At 45.0% G+C, this 6,869-nt stretch overlaps 1 pseudogene; it reads right to left on the bottom strand.

The window, feature by feature from the left end:
* Positions 1 to 2,005: 2,005 nt before the first annotated feature.
* On the bottom strand, positions 2,006 to 3,272 carry LOC144466494 (uncharacterized; annotated as a pseudogene).
* Positions 3,273 to 6,869: the final 3,597 nt, after the last annotated feature.

The raw sequence follows: 6,869 nt of genomic DNA, 5'->3' as shown, positions 1-6,869 counted from the left end.
ACCAACCCAGGAAAGGAAGACCAAGAGTCACCTCTGCTTCTGAGGATAAGTTCATCCGAGTCACCGGCCTCAGAAATCGCAAGTTAACAGCAGCTCAGATCAGAGACCAGATGAATGCCACACAGAGTTCTAGCAGCAGACCCATCTCTAGAACAACTGTTAAGAGGAGACTGCGCCAATCAGGCCTTCATGGTCAAATAGCTGCTAGGAAACCACTGCTAAGGAGAGGCAACAAGCAGAAGAGATTTGTTTGGGCCAAGAAACACAAGGAATGGACATTAGACCAGTGGAAATCTGTGCTTTGGTCTGATGAGTCCAAATTTGAGATCTTTGGTTCCAACCGCTGTGTCTTTGTGAGACGCAGAAAAGGTGAACGGATGGATTCCACATGCCTGGTTCCCACTGTGAAGCATGGACGAGGAGGTGTGATGGTGTGGGGGTGTTTTGCTGGTGACACTGTTGGGGATTTATTCAAAATTGAAGGCACACTGAACCAGCATGGCTACCACAGCATCCTGCAGCGACATGCCATCCCATCCGGTTTGCATTTAGTTTGACGATCATTTATTTTTCAACAGGACAATGACCCCAAACACACCTCCAGGCTGTGTAAGGGCTATTTGACCAAGAAGGAGAGTGATGGAGTGCTGCGGCAGATGACCTGGCCTCCACAGTCACTGGACCTGAACCCAATCGAGATGGTTTGGGGTGAGCTGGACCGCAGAGTGAAGGCAAAGGGGCCAACAAGTGCTAAACACCTCTGGGAACTCCTTCAAGACTGTTGGAAAACCATTTCAGGTGACTACCTCTTGAAGCTCATGGAGAGAATGCCAAGAGTGTGCAAAGCAGTAATCAGAGCAAAGGGTGGCTATTTTGAAGAAACTAGAATATAAAACATGTTTTCAGTTATTTCACCTTTTTTTGTTAAGTACATAACTCCACATGTGTTCATTCATAGTTTTGATGCCTTCAGTGAGAATCTACAATGTAAATAGTCATGAAAATAAAGAAAACGCATTGAATGAGAAGGTGTGTCCAAACCTGTACTGTATATAGATATAGATAGGGTTCTGAACAGTATCCTAGCTGTTCCTAGGACTGTGCTCTTCTGGACAGACCTCAAATGTTGTACCAGGATTCTGCTTAAGCCACTCTCCCAGTTTGGGGTTCACAGCCCAGAGTGCTCCGATTACCACTGGCTTTCAGCCCTTGGTATTTTTCAAGCTTCTCGTGTTCCTTCTTCCTGATGTTGCTTTCACTTGGAATTGCTACATCTATCATCACTGCCTCTTCTATTGTTTGTCCATCAACATGATGTCCGGTTGGTTAGCCATCACTAGTTTGTCAGTCTGGATTAGAGCTTAGATTCTCTGCCCGAGCCCGAGCCCAGGTCCAGGCCGGGCCCGGTCAGATATGAGAGAGAGAGAGAGTGTCAGATATGAGAGAGAGAGAAATGGCTACAGGTTGGGGGTTGCAATTCACACATACAGAAAGAGAGAGAGAGGGGGTGGTAGAGATAAGTGGGAGGGACAGCGGCTTTCCGTGCCTCCAAAAAATATGCCCTATTCATTCAGTGTTTACCCAACACGCTCAATACATGGACATGCAATGACAAATTGTCATTAACTTATTACGTTATAAAAAACGATGAAAATATGGACTTACCCATGTTTAAAATTACCTGTTGAAGTGAAAAAACGAGTGCTGATGGGAACAGATGAGTGGAGTCGATGTTTAACCGGCACAGAGAGTGCTGGAGAAATGCGCTGCCTGTGTGGACAGTCAAGCGCCTGCGAGTACACTCGCAGGACTTCCAGCAGCACTAACGCGCTCGGTGTGTCCTTAGCGTTTATTATAACAGCCAACTTATTGAAAAATGTCGGGTTTAAATCAGGCTCGGGCCCATAATTACAGTTAATTGGACGGGCCGGCCGGCCTGGATCTAGAAGTCCTACAGGATCTTAGCTAAGTCATTCTCAACCACCATAGGAGGTGGCTTCTATTCTTACCATGGGACTTCCAGCCCATACTCAGTGCAGATGTTCCTGTACACTTTTCCAGCCACTTGGTTATGGTGTTCCATGTACGCTCTTCCTGCCTGCATCTTGCACCCTGCTATTATGTGCTGAACTGTCTCAGGAGCATCTTTGCACAGCTTGCACCTGGGGTCCTGTCTGGTGTGGTAGACCCCTGCTTCTATTGATCTTGTACTAAGTGCCTGTTCCTGTGCCACCATGATTAGTGCTTCTGTGCTGTCTTTCAGTCCAGCCTTTTCCAGCCACTGGTAGGACTTCTTGATGTCGGCCACTTCTTCAATCTGTCGGTGGTACATGCCGTGCAGGGGCTTGTCATTCCGTGATGGTACATTCTCCTCTTCGGCATTCTAGGGTTTCTGCTGCCTGAGGTGTTCACTTAGCAGCTAATCTTTGGGGGCCATCTTCCTGATGTATTCCTGGTTCTTGCTTGTTTCATCCTGGTCAGTGGCTCTGATGCTCACGAGTCCTTGGCCTTGCTCTGCTTATTGTACAGTCTCGGAGTGGAGTGAAACCCTCCATGCATTTTGAGAAGCTTCCTTGTCTTGATATAAGTGACCTCTATCTCCTCCCTTGGCCAGCTTATTATACCAGCAGGGTATCTGGTGACTGGCAGAGGGTATGTGTTGATGGCTTGGACCTTGTTCTTTCCATTCAGCTGACTTTTCAGGACCTGCCTTAGTCTGTGTAGGTATTTGGCTGTGGCTGACTTCCTTGCGGCCTCCTTGTGGTTCCCATTTGCCTGCGGGACCCTAAGGTATTTGTAGGTGTCCTGAACATCTGCAGTGCTGCCCTGTGGTAGTTCAGCCCCCTTGGTTCTGATTGTCTTCCTTCTCTTGGACACCATCCGACCACACTTATCTAGTCTGAATGACATTCCGATGTCATTGCTGTAGATCCTGGTGAGGTGGATCAGTGAGTCGATGTACGCTCACTCCTGGTATATAGCTTGATGTCGTCCATGTAGAGGAGGTGACTGATGGTTGCTCCACTTCAGAACCGGTATCCGTAGCCACTCTTTGTGATGAGTTGGCTGAGGGGGTTATGGTCTATGCAGAACAGTTACGGGGACAGTGCATCACCTTGGTATATGCTGTACTCAAAGGTAACTTGTGCAATTGGCTATGAGTTGGCTTCCAGGGTCATTTTCCACAGCCCCATTGAGTTCTTGATAAAGGCTGTTAGTGTCCTGTTGATGTTGTAAATTTCCAAGCACTCCAGTTGCCATGTGTGTGGCATTGAGTGGTAGGCTTTCTCGTCGTCAGTCTAGACGGTGCACAGGCTGGTCTGTCTAGTTTTGTCTTGGGTGACTGCTCTATTGACCAGTAGCTGGTGCTTTGCTCCCCTGATATTACTACAAATTCCTTTCTGGGCCTTGCTCATGTATTGGGTCATGTGCCTATTCATCTTAGCCACTTTGGTGCCTGACAGGAGCTTCCATGTTGTACAGAGGCAGGTTATTGGCCGGTAGTTGGATGGGATCATGTCATTCTGGGGATCCTTCATGTACAGGACTGTCCGTCCCTGGGTCATCCACTCTGGATAGATCCCATCCATCAGCAGCTGGTTCATTAGCCAGTAGGTGTGGATCATGTCAGGGCCTGGTGCTGTCCAGCTCTTTATACCTGATACTCTTTCTTGAATGTCCGCCTTTGTCATGGTAACTGGCTCTTGCAGTATTGTTCCGTTTCAGCCCTGTGTGGATCTATTTTTGTGTTGTTACCTTGCTACTGCAAGTACCCACTGGATGGTCCAGGTGAGAAAATCATCATCATCATCATCATCATTATCATCATCATCAACATTTATTCTTCTGGCTTCTACTTCTCTTGTGTATCTCTTTAGGCATGTAGCCAGAGATGTGAGCCTTTGCTTGGCAGGCTGCAGTGCCTCAGGTAAAGTGTTGTACTTCCTAGGGATCCCTTTCTTCCCCACACCTTTCTGTAGCTCTGAGAGTTGACTAACCTCTTTCCATGTTGCCTTGATCTTGGCTCCCAGCCTTCTTCTCCATGGAGTGTAGCTCATGGTGTTCATCTTGTAGCCAAGCATCTCTGGGATCACCCTTGTGCTGTGGTGTACATCATCTGATTTGTCTCAGTAATGGTCCTTGTGGGGATCATTTGTAGTAGATTGCATTCACATCATCTAGCAGACTTTCAGAGGGTACTTTGTCCCTTTGCCTTGGTAATCAGCTTCTGGGGTGCCGGAATTCCAGTTTATTCATTATTCTCAATCTCAGGTCATTCGCCCTTGCTGTAATCTGTGTCGTAAGGGCTTGGGGCTTGGTACCCAATCTCAGAGTGTGGGGATGATGATGACATCCCCACTTTGACATGTCGTCGAGGCCGGTTCTACGCAGGGGCAAGAGCCCCCTTAAACAATACCCCCTTAAACAAATGTCTTGCCCCCTCAAATCAAATCCGCCGAAAAAGGCGCAAAACAGAAACGTTTTCTCATCTGTCTCCACTCCACTCCGTGCTGTGTGCCGGCTGTGTGTGATCTACTGTCTGCAGTCGGCAGAGACCCTCGCCCCAGTAAACACCCAATCACTATTTAGTATGCAAATGAGCCAAGATGCACCAGCATCAGGTTTCTCAGTCTCAGTGAGGTAGAATGCAGCAGTAAAGTGAAGCTCCGTTAAACTCTCTTGTAGCGTCTCGTGTCGTGAGATACTTAATATATAGTTAACGTCAAAAAACTAAAGTAAATATAGCAGTGTGAGCATAGAGTGTGAGCCTGTCAGTGCGAACGTTTCTTCAATCACACAAGCACAGCAAGAGATGAGTCCCTGCAGCATGTCACATACTGAGGACAAATGCCCTGTGTGTGCCAGACCCCTACATAAAGCCCCGCCCAGCCTCTAGTTCTGCAGGCTGTTTTTTGATAATCACAGCGATTTTTAAAAAGCTTTTATTAACTTTTCACTCCTGCAGCTTTCAGCAGCTCAAAGGAGAGTAGAGTGAAGAAAAATCTGTTAAACTGCTAACAAAAAAAACAAAAAACAACAAAAAAATGACAACAAAACAAAACAAAAATATATAAAATGTTCTGCTCTAGGTTATTGTAATTATTAGGTTCAAATTTATTTCATATGTCTAGATGCCTAATGGCCATCCAATAAGATAAATGTTAAGAAGATATATATACATATATATATATATATATATATATATATATATATATATATATATATATTTTTTTTTTTTTCGGAATTTTTATTTTATTTATTTATTTATTTTTTTATTTTTCAGTTTTCCTCCCTGAGGGATTGCCGCCTTATTGTGGTCAGGGGATTTGCGTGCCTCAGTGACCCTAAGAGCTATACCAGCAGGAGCTTAGTCTTCAGGTGAGACACCCAAGTTGGACGGGTCTTAGCGTCCCACTGAGCAATAGACGGATATTAGACATCTAGTTATTTTTTAGACCTAATTTCAACCGTCTGGATTCCGTCTATTTTTAGACGGAATTTAGATGTTGCACTTTAATCCAGTATTCGATAACTATTAATTAAAAAAACCACTGTAAGGTGCATAACTGATCTCCAAATACTTAACTAAAATAATAATGATAGCCGTTGAGCGATATACAGTATAGTATAGATATAGTCGAGATTTAGACGTCTAAATCTCTACTGCATTTCAACATCTAGCTATAGACTGAATCTAGACAATTGAATTTAATCCATTATTCAGTAGTTGTTTATTTAAAATAATAACTGCACGTTGCAGAACTGATCTCTAAACATTGGACTAAAATCATTTTAATAGCCATAATCGTTATAAGGTGTAGTTTAGATGTAGACATCTAATATCCCGCATTTCAACGTCTATAATTAGACCATGTTTTGTAATTGTATATTTTTTTATTTTAATATTAGGAGAGAAAAAAACAAACAACAATAATCTGATAGAATAGCCAGCTCTTTCTATGTGCAGTGCCCAAGTACAGCTGTGGGAGGCAGCAATTGCTTTTTCGTGGGTCGAGCTCGTCGTTGTAGCATTGTAGCCTTGTTTACACTGTAGCGTGACCGGTGTTTTCACCTTATCCGGTCAAAACGTATAAATCCCCAAAAATCTTCGGTTCATCTGAAAGCCCGGGTCCTGCTGAGCACTCGACAGCAAAGTTGGTCGGTGAAATTCCATTTGATTATTAAATATCGGGTGTTTTTTTTCTCCATCTCGGTAACGCTGGCTGCCGCCATGTTGCCTGCGCTGTTGACAAAAATGCAGCCACCTTATTGGTGTATCACGGTCACGTGACGCACCGTGCAACCACTTCCGGGAAAAATCTTATTCCGCTCGGAGTGAAGTAGTCCGTGATAAAAGTTATCGGCATGGCCGCAAAGCCACGAGATCAGCAACGAAAAAAAATTTGGTAGCTCTGCAAGACCCCTGCTTTACACCCGTATGGAGATCGTACGACCATAACAGGAAAACGGCTTCACCTTGTAGACTGCACAACTTCCGGCTGAAGAATACTGCACATTGACTCGACTCGACTTTGCGTCCGTCGGACTGAAAGACCGTTGAAGTTCGTCGAAGAACTTGTCGCTTTCTGCGAAAAAGAGGTGGGTGCTGAAGGACATATTATAGAAAAACTGTTTAGTTTTGCAATGTTTGGCCCTGTCATGCATTTAGCATTTGCTTGCATGTAGGCCTAGTGTTTTGGTTGCTACCATGAGGGCTAGCTTGTTGCTAGCTTAGCCAGCGTGGGCCCAACAGCATCGACTACTCACTGCTAACTTGGCGTTCAGTGGCTTGTTTTTCTTTCAAAGGTGTTGTCATGAAAGTAATTAGGGGCCTGCTGGAGACCTGTCTCCTGTTGGAGACAAGGTTA

Source organism: Epinephelus lanceolatus, chromosome 13 (genome assembly GCF_041903045.1).
Source record: "Epinephelus lanceolatus isolate andai-2023 chromosome 13, ASM4190304v1, whole genome shotgun sequence".
Taxonomy (NCBI): Eukaryota; Metazoa; Chordata; class Actinopteri; order Perciformes; family Serranidae; genus Epinephelus; species Epinephelus lanceolatus.
Note: the sequence above shows the minus strand (reverse complement) of the source record. Positions and strands in the feature narration are given on the sequence as shown.